Source organism: Pezoporus flaviventris, unplaced genomic scaffold, assembly GCF_033815535.1.
Source record: "Pezoporus flaviventris isolate CSIRO_AGI_PZ_B2104156 unplaced genomic scaffold, CSIRO_AGI_Pfla_v1 ptg000213l, whole genome shotgun sequence".
Classification (NCBI taxonomy): Eukaryota; Metazoa; Chordata; class Aves; order Psittaciformes; family Psittacidae; genus Pezoporus; species Pezoporus flaviventris.
The window spans coordinates 9,351,205-9,373,357 of NW_026892761.1; the positions used below are offsets into that span (position 1 = coordinate 9,351,205).

The 22,153-nt window shown below is 38.9% G+C and overlaps 1 long non-coding RNA gene across 1 annotated transcript in view; it reads left to right on the forward strand.

Moving 5' to 3' along the window:
* Nucleotides 1–22,153, forward strand: part of LOC133262257 (uncharacterized) — a 106,923-nt gene that overhangs the window by 75,806 nt on the left and 8,964 nt on the right. The window contains exons 2-3 of the long non-coding RNA XR_009741264.1: nucleotides 11,865–11,936; nucleotides 12,799–12,849. This is a non-coding gene — a long non-coding RNA (uncharacterized LOC133262257). The remainder of the gene's footprint in view (nucleotides 1–11,864; nucleotides 11,937–12,798; nucleotides 12,850–22,153) is intronic.

Here is a 22,153-nt window from a genome sequence, read left to right on the forward strand (position 1 = left end):
ACTTTTAACAATACTCCTCCATCTCAGTGATTTAAGGATCAGGAACTTCCTCAGGCAGGATTGGTGTTATTTACAACAAGAAGCAGTCAGTGATTTCTTCTCATCTCCTTACTACTTTAGTTAAAAGTGTAGCATGCAAGAATAATTACCAGTGCCTTTTTCACACTTTGCTCCTGCTGGAGTCTACAGGAGCTTTCAGGTCTTGCAGGAACATGGAATTGATCACACATCCCCGAAGTTCTCAGGTATTTTTCATCAGTGCTGAGAGTAAGTTGCCTTTTTTATCATGTGCAGATCGGAGCTCTGATGAAGACAGACACCAAATAACATAATATCGTTTTGATGTTGAAAAGATTTCCATTAAAATTCTCCTGGAGAAATCTGAAGAATTTAAATGCATAGAAATAAGGGTTGTTGCACAGCTGAGATAATTATATATTGAAGGGCTTTGGCAGGGACCCTGAGCAATAAATGTGTCAGATGACACATCCCTGAGTCATTTGTGGAGGTTTCTTCATAGGTTTATTTTTTATTGAGATTAAACTCTTTGTGTCAAGGAACTATATGAATTCGTCTGTGTTCAGTTGACCCCAAAATTGGTTGCTTTGGTCACCCAGAAATATAAAAAGCAACACAACGCAATAATAATAATAATAAAAAGGCAAAATAACGTATTAAACCCAGCTGTTATTCACACTATTCTTTCTCTGACAGCTTGTTAAAAATGCTGGTAGAATAGGTGCTGCTGTAATACTTTCGTTATTCGGTGCTAATTAGAACAAACTTACACAGAATCAAAAGCATTTTCTAAAGGGAGCTGGTTGCTTTAATAGGAATTAATTGAAAATCCAGACCACAGTGGTGGAGAAGGCCACAGGGATCAGTGGCACACGTTTAGATTCACTTACCAATCTGTTTTGTGCTTATTGCAAATGGAGTTGTTATGACTGCATCAGGGGATGAGAAGGCTGTAGGCCACCGATGGCTGGGCTGGTGCCAGGAACAAGCAGGATGGCTATGTCAGGGTTACATTTTCCAACTTGCTTTTGCCTTGGAAGGGATAAAGCGGGGACATGAAAGATAACAGGCTGTGTATCTACCCTGCTGCTATGTCTAGAAATACTGTGTTTGTAAAAGGTCAGCAGCTGGCCAGATATCCTATATAATAAGCTTTGCAGGTTGTTTCCCTAGTGCATTTATACTACACATGACTGCAGTTTCCATCATCAGCTCAATTGGCTGAGTCCTCCCATGCGTAGGAATTTCTGTTCTTTCTACTGGCTTCTGTTGGTCTTATCAAGGGTCATTGGAAAATAAAAGCTCCCAAAACAAATGAAAGAGTTCTTATGTAAACAACCAAACTACCCCATCAATCCCTTGTTTTCTTGACAGGAAAACTAGGCATTTAGGCAATGATGTGCATTTTTTATAATGTTCTTGGAAATCCCTTTTTAAGAAAAAAAAAATTATAGCAAAGACTGCATCAGTCTTTATAAATTTCTGGGAATGGAGCTAAATATGGTAATATGTGTAATATTATCATATGCATATATAATATGTGTGTATCTATTGCCTTCTGCCAAAAGCACCTCAAGTTTTACAGAGAAAAATGGTAGGAGACATTGTGCCATAAGCTGATAAGGTCATATTAAATCAGCTGTCTGTTGAGTTTCACATATTTTATATATAGTCATCCCCTGAGGGTGTGTTGTATTCAGACCCCTGGACAGCTAGCACATAGGTGATGGCTGACAAGCATAGACAAATCAGCTAGAAGGGAACCACAATTTTTTGGGGAAAAATGTGCAAATGAAAAACAAAAAAATCAAGAGGGCATCATGTTGGAATGATGATTATCTGACATTACGATCATTTGTAGTAACAACGGAGAACTTTGCACATTAGCCTTCAAGGTGAGGAGTCCATAACCCAGCTGAGACACTGGAGCACTGACAGCAGTTTGGGAAAAGCCCCCTTCCTTGCAGTAGTAATGAGGAAGAACAGGGAAATAGGAAATTAATGTTAAAAAGGAAATCAAGTTCCCCAGTGAAGTTATTAAAATTATCATAAAATTTGCTTTGGAAAAAAAATGTTGCTTAATATAGCCTTAAGAATCTGGCACATTCTTGATGATGTTAATCCATCTGCTGACATTTCATCTTGCTTTTATTGGTTTTGTTTCCAGTTTTTTGATACCTCAAGCATTTTAGATGTTATGTTATTGAAGTCATGGGTCTTGTAGAAAACAAATTACTCCAGAGAGTTAATTGCACCCATCTCACTCTTTATCTTGTTGAGGTGAACTTCTTATCTGCATTTCATTGTGAAATCAAAAAATCTTTCATAGGAAACAAACAGAAAATGAGAACAGAAGTCGATCACCTCTTGCCGTTTTCCCAAGAGCAAAATTATTGAGATAAGCCATTATTACTTGTCAGGTATTATTTGAACCCCAAATAATCTTTTCCCTGGGTAGACCTGAGGAAACCTTGAGCTTTTGTGGCGAAGTGTAAAAAAATTTTCTTGATTGTTTTATTATTTGGAGGGTACAGTTTGAGATTTTTCTGGCCGCCTTGGTGGAGAAAGATAATGTTAGAGCAAACACGACCCAGTTATCGCACTGCAATGTGGAGCTAGAGAAGGAGTAATCCTGAATTGATCTAAAATTCCAGTCTTGCTGCTGGCATTTCAAATTTTGACCAAAAGCATCTTGTTTTCCCAGACTTATACTTTACTGTTATCCCTGTGTTAGAAGTCGCATAGAATCTCCTGATTTATTTTACTACTGTAATACTTTAAATGTTGGGTTTGGGTTTTTCCCTTTTTTTTTTCCCCTTTTTTTCCTGTTTTTTATTTCTCTTTTTTTTTTAAATTATTTTAGTTTGTTTTGATTTTTTTTTCCTGTTTTTGTGTGTGTGTGTGTGTGTAGTTTTGTTAAAACTACTGCACTGCTGTGGACAGCGTAATTCAAGCAACCAGAAGATTAACGGAGTGTGTTGTACCCATTTCTCAAGGTGGATCAGATTCCCTCTTTAAAACAAGCATGTGCTTGTGCGTAGTTATGCTCATGTAGCTTTGTGTTTAATGTCTAAAAGTTATTTCACTCGATTGTGAATATATAGATTCACTGTTGGAATTGGTGGAGTGTGTGGATTGGGGAAGTCAAGGTAGTAGGGGAATCTGTGGGGAAAACCCAATTGACTGGCTTACCCGAGACTTCTGAAGACTTGTTCCTTAATTTCTTTGTGTTTTCTCTTTTGCTTCAAGGTTTTTCTTTGTTTGTACGTGTTTAATTAGTATCTCAAAAGCATATGCAAACTAGCTGTCTGGCTAAAGATTTAGAAGCACACGGGAGTGGATGAAAGTGGTTGAAGAATACAAAGGAGCACCTACAGGGAAAACGTGCTTTTACTGCCTGTCCCTTGATTGCCAACAAGACAAACTATAATCTGGGTCTGTTGAAGCTAAATGCGAAACTTCTCTTTCTGTGGACAGGATTTCACCTCAAGTGAAATATGTATTTGACAAAGCTCCAACTCCTGCATTCACTGGTAGTGGAGTCCCACATAGATTGCTGGGCTGCCTGGTAGGATGTGTCCACAACCTAGAATATATTGTGGATTGATTTCCATCAGGAAGGTGGCCAAGAGGCACTTCTAAATCTGGGTCTTAGAAAGACTGACTCTTTGCATGTTTCACATAGGTTCTCCCTCTTCCTTACTGTAAGAAAATGCTAAATTAGAAAGCTATTATAAGATCCAGCTTTGTTAAAGAAACATATTCAGATAAGGAGGAATTCAATGATTTATTCACTGGATAATAGTGAATGAATGGTGTCTCTTTTCTGTGTATGAATCATAATTGACTTTATTATGATGGTCTCAATGTATTCGTTATTTGAACTGATTTCCTGATTCATTCTTTGTCAGTAGATTGGTTGCCAGCAGTACGTTGTGGGTTTCCAGCATTTAAAATTTAAGCTCTTTGTTAATGGGTGTCCAAGTCACATGATGTGCTTCTTTTTCCTGGTTGGAAAAACGGGTTGGGGGAAGGGTTGGTGCAAACACTAAAAATCTTTGTGAATTTAAAATTCGCTTTTTTTTCACACTTTAAAACACTTTATACTACATTTTTTAACTGTACTACTTTAGAACTGTATTATTTCTAGTCAAAATTTATGTCCTTGCAACAATCTCAAATCCTGCTCTCTTCCCATGTCCTCAACAAGCAAAATACCAAAGTCTGAAGTGACACGCATGTTTTTTCCTCTGGTATTTGCACAGAGATTGATGTGTAGGAATTTCCTTTAAGAATTAGATTGGAAAGCAACTTGAATGCAATGAAACGGAATATTCACAGACTTATTTACAGCTTTCTCTCAGTTCTAATAATAAGTGTAAGTGTGGATCACTTGAGCTGTCTTCCTCTGTTTCCAGCTCCCTGCAAATTTTTCAAGGATTCATTTCTTTTTCTGTAGGGCTGCGTATTGGAAAACAGGCCACTATCAGGCTAAATTCACCTTGTGCATGTACAGCATTGATCTCTTATCATGTAATTAAGTTGTGACTCAAGAGACAACCTACACGCCACTTATTTGACCCTCTGGAATTTTGCCTTCCTTCAAGAAGCATGGTTATGTAGGCTGAGAGTGTGCTAGGTGCTTTCAGATTTCTCTTCTGTTTACTGTGCAGATTTATGCACACATAGAATTTTTAGGGCATAGGACATACACAAATGTGAAATGGAAGTCAATCTTTTTTGGCTCTTTGGTACATACATCAGCATCCTGAGATACGAGCCATGGCTCCTTCATGGGTTGATCAGCTGCTAAATCCACACGTTGACACCTTTAGAGAAGGGTCTTGCCATTTGAAACACTTCTGGCTAAATCACTGTATACACCAAGTATATAGTTTCTTAATTTGTAAGTTAGGAATAATATCTACGTGATGATTTGTGAAGTAGGATGCATAAACATTTGTCTCTCTTTGTGATTCTTGCGTGGAAATTGAGAAATACAATGAACACTTATTAGGATGAAAAAGCTGATAATATTTTTCTGCCATGCAATTGGCAGCTGAAATGGATTGAGAGTTTCAATATTCAGAGCTATAAAAACAGTAGTGTCTGCTGCTATAATAGTATCTTTCCATTTACATCATGTTTAATTGTTGGAGGAAAATTTCTATAAAGCCTTCACTGAAGGGACAAAAAGCTGTTGCTGCAGCTCCATTGAGTAATTACGGCTCCAGCTAGCATCAATGTCCATTTGACAGAGAAGGCAAGTTCATGCATCTGGTGTCTCACTGTCTTTTGAGGGTCATGATACCTTGGGAAATACTTAACTGGACAAGAACAGTTTGAAGCTCAGCAGATGCTTTCAGTAGTCAGTGATGCTGTGAAACACAATATTAATACTCCGGTCATTACCCATTCTTGTTAATTCTGGGATCTCCTACCCTATTAGCAATTAGTGGAATGTTGGCATGTACTGTGAGGTAGTATGCCTATGCCCAGTTATAGTCACGACTAAATATAGCAAAGTTTTTGTGTGTGCATTTTATGAGCGGTCAGCCACTGGCCATTTTCATTAACGGTCAAAGCTCTTTTATTAACAGATGTTAAACAAGGAAGTTTGGATTAGAAAATCAGAGGATAAAAAGAGTAAGTTAAAGCAATTTAGAATAAATGTTCAAGAGGGTGTTTCCTTGACATGTTAGAACAATCATTGCTATTTTGGTCTTGGTATCCAAGATGTTGGAGAGGAAAGGAAGAGGTGAGAACAAAGCCACTAACAGAGGTTTTTCATCCTAAGTATAGAATATCGCTATCTATCCCAATTTTAAGAGGTGTTCCTCATTGCTAGTTTCTGAAAGACCCAGGATACTATTATATCAAAGCTCATCTCCTTTCAACACCCTGAACAGGTTTATTTATGCCATATACAGCTACACCGTGAGAGCTCAGGAATCTTTACAGTTCCCTCCTGCATAAGCACTTGCTATTGTGATGCATGTCTTAATTTAGGACAGATTAATCCCGGTTGCAAGATCCTCTCTCCATTGCAGTCTTTCTTCTCTTCCTATTGCAACTAGTCGACTTGTCTTTACATACAAATACAAGTGGACTCTCTGTAAATGAGGGAAAGAAACCCATGATGAAGCACTCTCAGCGCTGGGTTTTTTTAATAACAATATGGTTAATTATCTTTGAAATCTGCTGAACAATTAAAGACATTCATATAAACAGAAAAAGCATTAATCCAGCCCCTGTACATGAGCAGCATCATTCAGCACATTGTGTAACCAACACTGCTCCCAAAAACAGGCCACATGGACCAACAGACCAGTTGGTAAAAACCTCACAGATTCTCACTCTTCCTGAAAATGGCTTTCTAAGCAGTTTCAGAGAGCAGATCACTTGCTAAAACAGCTTGTGAAATGGTTTTCAAATAGAAAATGTTCTCTACATTTGCCAGATAAAACAAGGGATAATTCAGCCAGTCTTGTCCACTTTACAGTTTGGGAAAGTGAGGTATGAAAGAGGTGACTTTCTTCAAGCTTGGACTGTGAGCTGGTGGCACAGGAGAGAGTGAAACCCAAGTGTATGGACAAAGAGGCAAATGCTTCTGTGCAGTCCATCTGCAACATTTTGCTCCAGCCAGGAAGTGTTCATAATATGGTCATTAGATGCCACATTTTATAATATATATAGAAAGTGTGTATATTTTTATATGCAATTTTAAAAGTAGGTAGATTACTTTTCATGTTAAATTTATAGGTAATTTACATGACTAATTTGTAAGCCATGGTGTAAATGACGCTCAGCTGAAGTGACCATTTTGACAAGCAAGTGCAAACATTGTCAGAACATTGGCAGATCTGCTTTGGACAAGACTGAGCTTGACAGCTTTTACTGTGTGCATCTGGGTTTTCTTGGGGGGGGGGGTAGCGAGGGAGAAGTGGGTTTTGTTTTAAGAGCTACTTAAGAATGTTGCATTATAATAATCCAAATTTTAAATTATCTATCTAGCTATGACATTGAAGATATTAAAAAAGCTGGCATGCAACCCAGTAAGCTGTTTTTTCTGTGCCTGTTGTGCCCAAAACAGTTTAAACAAATGCAGAACTGTTGCAGAGCATGCAGTGCTCTCAAACATCTGATATAATCATTCAGCTCCAGGTAAAGATGATGACTTAAAGGTTACAAGATCAGTGTTAGATATGGATGACATGGATGATAGGGATTGGGAAGGAGGAGGTAAAAATTTTAAAATCAAAGAAATATGCAAGGTAATTTTTTATTTCATCTTAGGATATTAAAATTGAGGATTGGTGTGGCTTGATCTTTAATTTTAAAAGCCTCAACTTGGTGTAAAGCCTATGGAAACTTTGGACAGAGTCTCTTCCTGTTGGCTTTGCCTTTAACTCTCATCCAGCCCCATCACTTGGCCTTTCTCATGCCAGGAGGTGGTGGGAATGTCACCTGTAGTGTTGAAGTGAGCTCTGTAAAGCTGGGATTGAAAATGTGGGTCTTTAGCACATGAAATTACGTCTATTTGTATTAGCCTATAACATGACAAGAAAATCTTAGACTAATCTCCTAGCAATCTGCTGTTTCATTAAGGATGATTAGTTCAGTTATCTCTTCTTTATTAATTTATCCAACTACATTAATCAACTTATGAATAGAAAAGGTAACCAGGACTTTTTTTTTTTTAATATTTTCAGGAAAAAGGGAATCTAGACTAAAACCATAATTCTGCTTGCTAAGAAACTCTTTTGTGCAACAAAATATTGGCTCTTAGGACATTTGCTTACCCTGACACGAAAGAAACCCCAGAAGAAGATTATTTCATTTGTCTCTCAAAAATCTATATAGTTTTTAAATAGAATGCAAGTTAGCTTCAGAGACTTAGTGGCAAATAGCAAGTTGGGGATATCCAGGGTCACAAAATCATGAGTTTCCAATTTCTGTATTGTCCAATTAGTGTGATGGCTCTTTAAGGCCAAAATATACAAAAAAGGGATAGATTATAATTTTGTTTGTGGACCATTATTTATCACTGCTGCTTTTGATGATCTGCATTAATGAAAAGAATATTTAAGAAACCATACAGAAAGCTAACCCAATTCTCTTTTAATGCATTAGGTAATTAAATCTTTATTGAGATGTGAGAGCTGTGCAACCACAAAAGAAATGAAAACAAAATAAAACCAGGAGTGATCGTATCTTTATATCTAGACACATATTGGGAAAAATCTGTGCATAGAAAGAAAATGTGCGGTCTGTCATGTGTCAGGTCACGTAAAAGATTCTGACTATCCCACAGGTCTGTCCTGAAAATATGAATGCATGTAGTAGGATTATGGAAGTGAATGGCTCCCTTACGTACATTAAGATTTCTCTCCTATGCAGCTTAGGACGTACACACCTGCAAAATTAAAGCCTGTATATTCAAGTTTCTTTTAGCCACTATGAGAACAAGAAAATTAATGGAGCTAAATTTTGTGCAAATAATTTGGGACTTTTCAGGGCATTTTCAGTGGACGTTGCCGGGTTCCAATTGGATTTTGTAATGCTGCGTTTTGAGGATAGCCAAGCTGTGGTTCAGGAGACTCGTGTGATTCACAGGTGGTTCAGGTTGTGGCTGGAGCACGTGAACAGCCTCATCCCACGGCCATCAGTGGGAATCTGCAGCTCTGTCTCCCTCAACACCTTCACCATAACTTCTGCCCCTAGGAAGATCTCAGGAAGTGTTTCAGGTGCAGAAATTCTAGCTTTCATGTTTTAAGACTGGGTTTTACTGGTATGCATACGTGAATGTGCCCTACCAAGTAACCTGTGCTTACAAATGTGTAACATCTCACCACTGGTTCTGCTGATTTGCACCAGACTATGTGGACTATTTACCCCCTTCACACTGAATAACATATCCAGAATGGAAAAATGCAAAATTGTTATTTTTGTCACAGAAGTGTAATGTATGATAAATGTTTGGATAATGGTTCTATAGCTCATTATGTAGAGACAACCTCATAATAATATTACCTCAGTAATAATTTTTTACAGTTTTGAAGCTTATAGAATAGCAGTTTTTCCTTTTACTGCCCTAGGAGTTCACTGAGAAATGGGGGAAACCCCCCCTATCCAGAATACAAGTTATCTTGTATTTTTGCTAACGTATATAATTACTGATGTGGGTGTTCCCACATCTTAGAATGGAAAAAGTACTTGCCAAGATTGAAAAACCATAGTAAGCAATATAAATGATTTCTTTTGCACACCAGGATTTCTTGCTGAGACAAGTGAACTGGAACTGTGTTTAAAACCATATAATTATACTCCTATATATCATTTATTAAATCAGATTTCCCCCACCCTCTTTTCTTTCAAGTCACTTCTGAAAGTGCTTTTCTTCCAGAAGGCCTGTTAGCTGGGGTCCTCCCCTTTGAAGAACTCTTTCCAAACAATGGAAATGAATTAAAATGGAAACAGCTCATCAAGACCCATGTGCCATGCTGTCCCTATACCATCATTATTGCTCTTTGCTTGAATCTTTGTTCTAGCTCTAGTGCCACTGAAGTCTGCTTGGGCCAGACGTGAGCTGTTGACATGAACCCAGATATCCATGGATTGTACAGAACATTTTGATTATCCAGCCTGTTTCCTCCATGACACAGTTTCATTTGTCCATTCCTTGGTCAGGGCCAGGACTGCCTCTTCAGATAGTCCATGGGCTGTAGAAAGATGTTTATGGATTTCCTAATTTCACGCTCATTTCTCTGCTGTTTAAAATATAAAGGAGCTGACCCAGTGTTTTCATACCCATGCAATAGAAGGACTAATGAACGATTTTTTTCTAAGTACACAGATTGTGTATGCAAAGGTCCAGTACGCAAATCCTGACTTGTTTGTGCCTCAGGTTGTGCATACAAAAAGCTGTTTAACTTTGAGCCAATACATCTTTCTTTCCAGCACCCAAACCTCACTCAACCCACCTCCTCTGAGAGAGCCTGAGGAAAAGATTTTATACCATGCTCCAAAAGGCTGAGGAGTAAGTCTGTGCTGGGCAAAGGGACCATCTGAATATGAGCTGGTACCAGCAATGAAACCCTTTGCGACTGCAATCATAGTAGAGGTTCCAGGTTTTGGCTCATTATCAGGGTCCTACCCACCATGCAATTGGTGTAAGTGCGTGGGGATTGCCACTACTGCTGTTGAGTTTGTGGTGTAGGTAGTACCACTCACGTTATTAGAATAGCTTTCTCCAGTTTGTACTGGAGACTGCATGCTAAGGTGTGGTAGCATCTGTTTGGATTTTCACTGAGTTGTTTGAAAGTCTAAGGTCTTATCAGAATTGTTCTTGCATGCTGAAACCCTTGCATTGTAGACCACAGTCTGGACAGTGGGGTTTTTTCAGGTTTAAATATGATTTCATATGAGCAAAAGTTGTCAGTATGGCACTGCAGTTTTCTCTTTAGGCTCGCTTTTTCCTTTGGTCGTTCTGTTAATTAACTGCTGCTGAGAAAGGAAAGTTGTCTATTAAGGGTTTGATACATCAAGGGAAGAAATCCTTTTACAACTCACTGGTATACACATATGATGAAGGTGCATTAGATTTTAATCTAAATTTCATTTCCCTCCCCATGTTTTCCCTCTTCAGTCTGTTCTTCCCTCCTGTCCTTTTTTTGTCGCTGTTTTCACTCCTTTTCTCCTTTCAGTCCTTTTGAAGTGCTGTTGAGCAGTGCTCCAGTTCTGGTTGAACCCTTCAGTCCTGTGGTACAAGACTAGAGCTCCAGCAGTTCTCATGTGGTGCTGCTGCATCCAAGATGTCTAACTCAAGTATTTAAGGAGATGTACTTTAGAATGTTTTCCTTGTGGTTTAATTATTTTTTTAATGGTTAGGGTTTTTTGTACTCCCATTTTACTGTGTGTTTTAACGAAATGAATCTGAAATAGAACAAAACACCATCATCTAAAGGAAGATGCTGAGAATTATGAGAGTTATTTATGCTGACCGTTATTTAGTGAATAACTGTTGTGCTCGGGATCATCCTAGTTAAGGAAGTATTCACTCTCATGAAAAAAGGTACAAGCCATTCAAAACGGAAAGAAACCAAACCTAGTTAGAAGAAAGACAAGCATGCACTGGGTACCTGCCATGGTCAGAAATTTGCTGAATTTACTGCAAGGTCTGCCATGGGAAAAGTTATAACATATTGTTCTTTTATTGTATTTTATGCCTTTTATTAACTTGCAAATCTAATTAGGAAGCCAATTGGCACACAGTATGCAATGACGGAAGCAGTACCACCTATTCTTGCGGCAACCTTGGCTTTGCTTTATGGGTGGTCTTTGTTCTTAAAGGCTTATATGAATACCACATATTAGCTGAGCTGGTTCTCCCTTGATGTCTGTGTTGTATTGTACACATGTTGTCACTGTTTGACACTTAAACAATCCAGATTCTTACCCAGCCCGTATTTAGTGCCATAATAAACTTTGAGCATATGTTTTGGAGAGCAACAGTAACATTCATCACTGTAATGTGACATATAAATAAGCACTACTGGAGAGTGTACATGCCTTCAGAGGGCAGAGCTGGACAGGAAGGTGTGTGCCAAAGGGATGTGGTCATCTGCCTTGCCCCTACTGGGCATTTTTCTTCTTTGCCTTGTTTCAGTAAATCAGAATGGTTATTGACGTGACCTACAAAATTCGCCCTCTACATATGAAAAACACACGTTGTTACAAAACTTTGCTAGTGAAACATTTCCTGTTTGGGGCTTTGGCTTGACAAACAGTAGGTGTAAGGCATAAACCATTCCTCCTCTCTTCATCTCACTTGCTCTGTCTTTCAGCAGGGAGCTCTGTGGAGGCCTGGTCTGAAGCACTGGTGTGGCAGATGTGGTGTACCAACGCTTCCTATTCCTGTGAGTCTCCTGTTGTTTTTACAAAATTCTTGTATTTGAATAGTTTTGTTTCAGTTTTGGGTTTTGTTTGTTTGTGGGTTTTTTTTTCTATTTCTGGGTGGGGTTTTTTTGAGGTGGTTTTGGTATAAATTAAGAGGGAATCACATACGAAGGGCTTCAGAATTTGACTAGTCCCTTGTTCTGTCTGAGCAAGACTAGAGGCTTACAAAGACTAATGGCAGCACAACAGATTGAAAGTGTGTCCATATCCTGTTGAGTAAACACATTCTGATTCAACAAGAGCTTTGTCTGAACAAGGACAGAAAAGTTGAACCTTGAACAAGGAAATAATTTATGTAAGTCTTAATGAATATGTAACGTGGAACGGTAATTATAAAAAAGAGGGTATCTATTTTGATGGCCTGACTTTAAGTGACAGATCACCTAGTGTCTCCTTGGCCTGAGGAGGACCATCAACTTGCTAATTACAGACGTATATGAATCCAATGAGAGTATCCTCCCATTATACCGATAGCTCTTTAAAGAAACAGATGTTACAGATGAAAAAGAGCAAATATGCGTAAAACTGAAATAACAGAAAAACCATCTGCTTCTATTGCTTTGACTAATACTTGAATTTTGTGTTGTTCAATATCACTGAATGCAAGATAATTATTAAATAGAGCAGGAAGCAGAAACTTCTGAGAGCTGGTTGTTTGTTATAGAAACACAATGGTTAAGGTAATATTCTTGTGTGTTGATGTAAAGATCTTGGTTGTTCCTTGTGCTGAAGTAGTATTTCTTTGGAAATAAGTGGCTTTTCTGAGGTAGCCTTTCTGCTCTGTACCTGTATGCTCTTCCACACTCTTGGACCATGTGAGAGGAGTCCCCTGCAAACTTGTTCACATCTCCCATGAGTGAGGTGGCTTTGCAGGTAAGAGGCAGCAGATGCAGAGCAAGCTTCTACCACAGTGAAAACTTAAAAATGAAAAATAAAACCTACACAGCATATTCCAGCACTCAAACTCAGCTCATGCTATGAACTGAAACAAAATAAAGGTGAAGCTGTGCTAGGTGTTGTCACAGTACCAACAATGCACGTCTATTTTAAGACAAACTCTCAGTTTCTTATGGCAAAATACACATGTGCATCAGCAATGGGTCCTACTTGAAAAGTGGGATTTTTTTCATTTCTGACCTTGGTTTGAATTTTATTCACTGTCCTCATTAGGAAAATGAAGACTAACACTGTTCACCCTTCTGCCTTTCCCAAAGTACAAGCGTTTGTGGCAGTATCTAGGCCTGGACTCTCTGCCCTGATTTCATGCTCTGCATATGTGCACGGCGTGCAAGAGAGCAGGGAATGCATTTGAGAATAAACTCTGTTAGCTCTCAAAGAGAGATTTTAAAGTTTTAATGTTATGGTTGTCTAATTTGATATAGTATTTGGTCATTGAATTGTATCATTGCAAGAAACATGAGAACAGCAGCATGACCATGAGGTATATTGTATTACAGAATGAGGTTACACAGCACCAAAGCACCACCATATTTCAGTAACAAATGCAGCTTCTGGGGAGTTTTGTGATCATTGCATAAGCTTCACTGCTCCCTAGAAGATGACACTGATTCAGACAGAAAACACTAATTCAGTTCTTGCCAGCAGAGCCAATTGTCTCTCTGATTACATTAGACTGACAACTGGTTTTCAATGTCATTGTCAGCCACAACTTCTCATACATGGTGCAGTGGAGCATGAACCAGACTGCCTTTATTTAATTATTTCTGCCCATTTCTATATTTGTGAATAAGGCAAATGTGAGGCTCTCATCTAGCTGATAGAAAAATGTAGGTGTTTACATTACAAAACTCAGGCTTCGACAGTGGTGTCCGGCATTTTTTAAAGGCAGATCCTGAATGTCTGTGTCATTCTAAAGAATGAATTTGAAACTATATACATGTTTGGTTTTTTTTTTAATGTTGGTTGACTAGAATTGACCTAGGATTTTCTTGATTAAATAATTATAGCATTAAAAGATTTGCTGAATATTTTTTTTCTGAATTAAGTTGTGATTGAAGACTGCATGTGCGTTTCCCATTGCAGCACTTGTGGTTTAAAGTTTGCCTTGTGTTGGTTGGTGTCATTTGGGCATGCAAGCCTTGTGGTCCATGCTGTGCCACGGTTTGGATGAGCATGAAGCTCAGTAGATGTCTCTCCAGCACAATGCAGGTCCGGCAGTGGTCCATGCCACTGCTCCTGCACTAAGCTGCTGCAGCCGTGGTGAGGGTATGGCAATGCAGAACATAGTGCATGGGAGCTGGCAGGCAGGCAGGGTAAGAAGATGGGCTCCAATCTGCATGTCTTTCAGCCAGCATGTGCAGTGCATTGGCTCTGTGTGATCAAACCCAGTGTGTCCAGCCAGATCTGTTGTTGTTTAACAGAGAGCTTGTCTTTTCTGGTGTGTCACAACAGTGGTGGGCTGACACCCATTTCCTTCTTTGCAAGTAGACTCTGGACAGCTGAGACATAGCCCAGTCACAAGCCATCCATAGTGCAGAAAACATCATGTTCTCTGCATTGTCGCCCAGGCTGTGGTTTGTTGGGCTGTCTGGAGCACAGGACTTCCAGTACAGCTCTGCTGTACTTACAAGCACATGTCTGCAACCAGCCTCTTCCCTTCCCCTCTGCTTCCCTCACATGTCATCCCATAAAAGGGGGATTTAGGGAACTGGGAGGTTGCTGCAGGGGTTCAGGGGCAGGCTGCAGAGATGCTACTCTTTTGTGCGAGTTTTTCCTATGCCCCCTTTGGTTCTTGTTTCCTCTCAGCAGAAAAGGGATAAAGTGGGGGGAAGCATTTTTACTTTTTAAAAATCTTTTTATGCACCTTTTCTTGAATAAAGATTTTTTTTTTTCCTTTTAATGCTGTTAGGGTTATAAATGTATTGTGAAAAATTTCAACTATATTTTTTAAAATGGATCTTGTTTCTTGAGGAGCTGTGGGCTTAAGAAAAGCAAGAGATTGATAATAAAATCTAGAGAGGTAATAGCAGTGAAGGTTGCTCTGCCAAATAATATGCTGTTAAAACAGTATTTTTGCATGAATTTTATACGTGTGTATTAAAAATACCCCAGAATGTCTTAGAAAAGCAGGTAGTCAAGGAGGAAGCTCCACAAGCTCCCAGTAGCTCTGTGAAAAGCAGCTCTATGAAATAGTTGCTGCCAACTCTTTGTGAATCTTCCGTGCCTGCAGAATAAGAGATTTATGTTCTTCATAAACGTGTATCCTTCTATTTCTGAATTCTCTTCTACTGCTCCCATTGCCCAAAAGTCAAACAAAGCTAACCTCCTCCAGGTCCCAGAGTGAAAAAATGCAAACACACTGCATTTAAAAGTAGATTTAGCAACTCCAAAGTGGGCGATTTGGTTCCACCCATCAAACCGGAGTTCTCTGATCTAAAGTCAGATGGGTGCTACTCCTAGCGAGTTGTGTGCCAAATCTAATTAAGCTTTGCATAATGTGCATCTTGGGTGATTTGATTTATTAGCTTTGTTTGAAGAAAGTAATAATAAAAAAAGAAAATGGCTTTGGTAATAAGCTGTTTGAATTCCCTGTGCAAGTAGGCACAGTCCCTCCTGGATCTCCCTGAAATGCTCTTGAGGTGCACAGGTTACTGATGCAATGCTGGGAGCTGGTGCAAAGAGGGTGTTTGATCTGAGATCCCATCTCCCTTGCTCTTCTGGCTTCTGTCTCAGCATAGGTGCTCAAGTAGTCCCTACTGTATATAATGATTCCGATTTTCACAATGACCTTAAACCCCAGGAATGTATCATTTATCTCCATTTGTACCACAGGAACCTAGTGTACAGAAAGACTAGAGATGGCTGTTGTGTAGAGCAGTAGATACCCACATTAGAGCTAAGCATTGGAGTTCACAATTGGAAAAATAGTCCCAGTGCTAGTGTAGCAAGGTTGCTTTTGATAGCTAAACCAGCTCTCATGTATGTTAATTTGAAGTGTGCAGGGTCAACATGTCCTGCTGCCTAGATCCTCAGCACCTCAGGTTCTATTGATTCTCATGGGTCATTGTTGTTGAGAAAAATGACTGCTACTGCTGAACCCAGGACAGTCATGTTATGGTGGCTGGCCAAGTTATGGTGACTGGCCATTGTGTCATATCCTGTAGCCTTCCTGAAGCTGGGTCTCGCCATTGTAATGCTGGCTGTAGTGTCTTTTGTGTCTTGTGCTCCATGGATTACAGAGGAGGATTTCCTGCAGGGCTCCTGATAAAGCTAGCATTTATTCTGGCAGGGTTCCTTTTTCTCCTCTAGCCCTCAAAGCACCAACTCATAGGTCTATTGCCGCAAGACCGAAGACAAATCTGTGTTTGTGAATACCAGCACTGCACTGCTGGTGTTCATCACACAACATGGAAAGGTTTACTGGGAAATGACATGCACTGAAAATTGACAGATACTGCTTGACTGGCTGCAATAACTGCCCTAGGATCAGCTGGAAAAGCAGTTGCCTTGGGGTCAGGTCAACAGTGATATTTCAGCATAGAATCTGTGGTAGTTTGAATGTGAATAAGGGACAATAGGGCTGGGGACTCAGATAGCAGGACCTCTTTTCCCAGTCATACTACTTAGCTATAGCAGGCACAAAAACATGATCAAGTTTTGCACATCTGCAGCTTCTACTCAGTGATTGTTAATTATTTCCAGAGAAAATGTCTGAAAATCTTTACATTTACAGTGATGTTGAAGACTAGCAGTTCACAGTGCTGTTGTGTTATCCTGGGGTAGAATGAACTACTTTAAGATGCTCTACTCTAGTAATGTTCTTCCTGGAGTATGAAGGGAAGTGATGTATGTTTATCTTTGCTCTTTTCAGGATGATCTCTTAGAAATTTTCAAGGGTTATTGCTGCTTAAAGTTCGGAAAGTGGGAATTAGTAAGTGTCTGTCTCTTCAACAGCGCTATTTCGTGCTACTGAGTTGATGCAAATAATACAAACACTGTCAGCATGATTTGATGAAACATTACTTTTTTATGTTTTTTGATTTATGTTAAATTTAAAAAATCACTCATTTTGAAGAATATTCATAGAGCACAATGCTTAAATACAAATAATTTTTGCATTTTAGTCCTTTGTGTGTTGAAATATTCGACATGATTACTCTGAAAAATCAAGCCTTGAAATGTCTTACCAGTTTTAATAGCTAGAAATTAGCCTCTTTTCCTTTTATTGTACTACTATATAAAATAAAAATACACTTTTATTTCCACTGGAAAACTAGAAGTGCGAATGACAATACATGGTTTAGCAACGATTTTAAGTGAGTTAAAATTAACACAAATTTGAGTTCCGCCAAAACGCTCTCACATTTTTAATCATGATAATGTTAATAATCATGTTAATTTGTTGGGGTGTTTGGGATTTTTACTTTCTTGATCAAACATACAGCTGAACCTTGTGGTGGAAACATTCACTTAAAATAATGATAGTAAGCAAACATCAGTAAATATGCATAGAAATGTTGAATACATACACTTACTGGAAAACTATTCCTAGCATTTCACTTCTGCCAAGCAGCAGAAACAAGCTATGGAGCCTCTTGTAGGTAATCAACATGGTTTGAATTTCGAATATTAAAATATTCAGAATTTACTTACAGATCTTTAATACCTCCCAGAACTTCTCTGACACTTCATTCCAAATGTCATAACAGGGGGAAAGGGAAACTAATTTGTTTGCCAGTCATTTTTTTGTCAGAGACAGATGGAAAATGGTTCATTACGGAAAATTCCCACTCCTGTGCAGCTAGATATGACATGAATGTTTGAGGAAGAAATGAAAAAGGTATTTATGTTCTCCACAATATCAGTACTTTGTGACAGTGCCCATTTGTCTACTCCAGCTGCCCAATGACTCTGGTATATGGAGGAAACTCACAGAGGGAGCTTTGGGGAAGCATGGAAGCTATCTGTGGTTATGGCAATGAGCAGAAGGGTCTTGCAATACCTGTCTTTGCAGTTGTGGACTCTACTTTTGTCCTTAGAAAACACAGCAAGGTGAAAGCTCCTGTCCTCATCTTGATTTAACCTTGAGACAGAGGATGGGATTTTCAAAGGCACCCAAGAGCACAAGCACTCCTCTCCCATTGAATTTTAATGGATTTTGAATGCTTGACTCCTGCAGGCTTCTCTGAAAACCTCAGCTTTGGTTCATCTGGGCAAAGGCTCTTTCATGCTCTCTTCCAAAAAAGCCGTGTGTATGGTGGGAGGCTGCAGCGTTTGTGTGTCCTGAGAGGGGCCTGTGAGGGGACAAGGGAAGATGAGTTTGTTTTTAAACTGGTTTGACCGAATTACAGACACAATGCACATACCGCCTCTGCTGACTGTGCAGGCTGCTCTGCGCTGGGCTCTGTCTGACAGTGACTCAGAGGCTGCAGGAGTGCGATTACGGCTCCTGGCTCCAGCATTGAGTCTGTTGGGAGGAGGAGAATAATTCATTAACTTTTTTGGGACACTGGATGGTTTCCTTGCTGTCTGCACCAACAGGGCGTGAGCAGCCCCAGCCCCAGCTGCTGGCAGACGGGTTTTGTAGAAGCAAATGTTCCCTCCCCAGCGCAGCCAGCAAGGGGCTCGCGAGGGCTCGCAATTAAATTCTCACAGTGTTTGGTAATTAGAGATTTTTATGTTTTCCTTCCCCAGAGCCTGCTAGGGGAATTTTCTACCACATTTATTCTCTTGATTTTCACTGGAAAGGATAGGGCCTAAGTGTCGGTGCCTTTTGGTAAGGAAGGGATTTACTTAGGAGCAGGAAAAGAAACCAGGTACTAACATGCTTAAGGGGGTTACCAGCCTTGTGAGCTGGTGAAAGTTGGTGTGGCCAGTGGATATGGCCCTGAGTTGGCCTATTAATTGATGAGTCAAATACCCTCTGAAACTTGTAGGCCTACATTCCTTCTGCTAGTGCAAATCAGGAGCAATCCCATTGCAAGACATGCACTGGGATTATTGCAGAGTGGTGCAGGTGAAAAAAGAAAAGATTAGTATTACTTTTTCTAATGAGTAATATTTGCCAGAGTACCACAGTGTCAAGTGTAATCAAATATTAAAATAATAATATAATAATAGCATCTCACAAAGGTGATCCTCCGTCCTGACAGTAGCTTAATCACTGCTCCTCAACTCACTCTCGGGGAGCTGCATGGCTGCAGTGCTGCAGGAGGAAGGTCCATCCTACAGTTTTGTATATGCAACTGCAGAAGCAGCATTTAATTGCCTTGGTTTAAGAGAAACAATTACCATAAATTGAAATTTGCCAACTTATGCATTATTTAAAAGTTAATGTTACAGGGTCACTATCCTGACGGGGAACTTTGTGTACATCAATAATATAAATACTTATTAGTAGGAACAGTAATAATAAATTAGTCTTCTGCTTGGTTTCTTAATGTTTGCACTAATAAAAAACTGTAAAATGTGCATTCCTGTGCAATGCAAACGCTAAATATGAAATATTCATTCCAAACATTATGTTTTTAAGTTAACAAATGGTGCTTAGCTAGAGTATTAAGAGACATTATTTCCCAAGACATCTATGGGGTTCATTTTGACATCAGTCTTAACCTCTGCAGCATGTGGTAAAGAAGGTTTGTTTTGGCAGTTTAGTGCTTCCAAAGAAAAATATTTTGCAAAATCTATCGCAAATTGTCAAGTTTTTAAACCATTTTATTTACCAAAGATGATATTCTTAAGCACAGTTGATCTTGTGTGTGCCCATTACAACACAGACTCTTTTCAGAGCACTCCATAGACCCAGAGCAGAATAGCAGTTTGGGTCTTGTGTTAGTATTTTGGGTATGATTGTGAATGAAGCACTGCAGCATTGTGCTACAGCAGGAAAAGCAGCCAACAGAAAATACAGGTACAAAGATGTGTGTTGGCTCCAAAGTCAATTTCTTCATCTTGATTACAAGAAGTACTGAATGGAGATTTACTTCAGGGCTGTGCATTGTAAAATTAAATAGGAATTTTTAAAAGCATCTGAGTAACTTCTGGGCATAATCCCACTCACCTTTGAATGAGACTGGTCCTGAGAATTTTTAGGAGACTCTTCAAATCTATTTTAGGAGCTTAAAATAACCTATTTTCATATCTTAGGGAGTAAGATATTAAATGTTAAGAAGCTAGCATGATGGATCAGTGGTAATTGCTGCCATTAAGTGGATGGTTTTCAGCATCTAAGCACAGAATTGGATTCTCTTAGCCCCTTGTTCAGTGGACCTGCTTGTGGAACAAGCCCTAACTAAATGCAGGTTCAAAACCTAGTTTTAATTTGCGAATCAGCTTGAATGGAGCTTGTGAGGGACATTTGCACTACTGCAGGTGGCTGAAGCACTGAGTCTCTCTGGTCTGCAACTGTATTCAAGTTTCATCAGCTTTCTGTGGCTGATTCTTTGGGTCTGAAACATGGCAAAAAACATAAACACAACCTATCGTCTCATCATCACTTGGCTTGTACACCAATGACATAATCGCACTTTTTGCTGGGAGGAACTATTTTGAAGTGATAATGGTTTTCTTAAGGAGATGCTGTGAAGATATGCATCAGATATTTATTTCCATGAAAATATCCATTCTCAGCCATGAGATGAACACCACCTTCATTTATTAAAACTGAAAATGTCTTAATAGTATGATTGACTAACGAGTTATATGGCCCTGGAAAGGGAAGATGGCACCTATTCTCCAACTGCTCTGTAATTACAGCCTGGGATGAAGGATTTGATCTTGCAATCATGCAAAGGGAATTTTGTGTAATGAAGGTGGAGCAGAAATGAAGATGATTTAAGTTAGCAGTAGATGGCATTTTGTCTTTTTTAAACTATAAAGTGGAATTTAACATATCTACCTATAGACCCAAACCTATATGACCAATATAGTGCAAGACTGTGGCTTTCCAATGACATCTCAGTGATTTTTCAAAAAACAGAGGCTTATTGGTATAGATTAATATTATTCACACCTTAATCATGGCATTTGTTTATCTCTCAGAAAACTAGTGTATTTCATAGATGAGAAAGACCAGCAAGTCCCTCCACCCTTTGTTGCCGATAACTATGACTTCTCTGTCCATTAAATACTGGTTTCTGTAGATCATTTTAGCTGTTCTCTGAAGTCTAACTATATCATGCAAGCTGTCCTAGGAATATAACAGTCTTGTGAGATATCTATGTGTCTGACAATTAATTCATCAGTTCTACTTACTAAAATGAAGTTCTGACTACGAGCACATTGAAGCAATAGCTGCATTATTGTTTTCGAATAGACATGTCCTACTATCCAGCACTGTTAAGGAGAAGTTCAAAACTGCAAAAATCATAAAAATCATACACAGTTTTGAATGCTTTTTCCTCTGGACTGGTGATTTTCAGCCTCTTCCCATGGGTATTTAAGCTTTCTCTTTGTAGGCTTGCTTTTTTAAAGTCAGCTGTCTGACTTTAGGCCACAAGCTAAAATCACTGGCTGGGAGAGCTCATCTGTAGAGCTTTATAGTCTTGCACACCAGTTTTCAGCATTCACCAGTCCATGGATGCAATCATAGGAGTTTGAAAACCCGATGAACTTTAGTGATTTTGTTGGTGGGATCTAAGCTAGCTCGCAGGTCTTTGGCACTTGAGTGAAGAGGAAGCACCATATTTCACTTTTGTTTCATAGCAAGAGTACTGCTTCCTTTTCCAAAGATCCCTATCAGAGATGTTGTCTTTCAAAAAGCGCTGTTCATGACTGCAGCCACACGGAAGATGTACACTACTTAAGGTAAAGATACAGCTTACCAAAAACTAAGAAATCATGACAATTATTCCCTAAATTGAACTTTAAATGAGATTAAAATGAATTATTGTTTTTTTATTAATCGCTTGGTGTTGGAACATACATTGGCCTGTATTAATCGGTGGTTTTGTTTGTTCTGGACAATTTTAAATTTAGGAAAAAAATCCTGGTAAATAAAAAAAAAATTCTAAATATTTTCATCAATTGAAAAGTTATGGATAAGTTAAACGAAATGTTTGACTTGGCCCAAGGTAAAACAGTTTCTTTATTTTTGAACATTTCAACACTTACATATATGCAATTGAGGGGAGTGGGAGAATGAACAACTGCTTAGAAAAGAAATTATTTTACCAAACACTGAAATGAAGTTCTAGTTTTCAGGGAAGTATTTCTG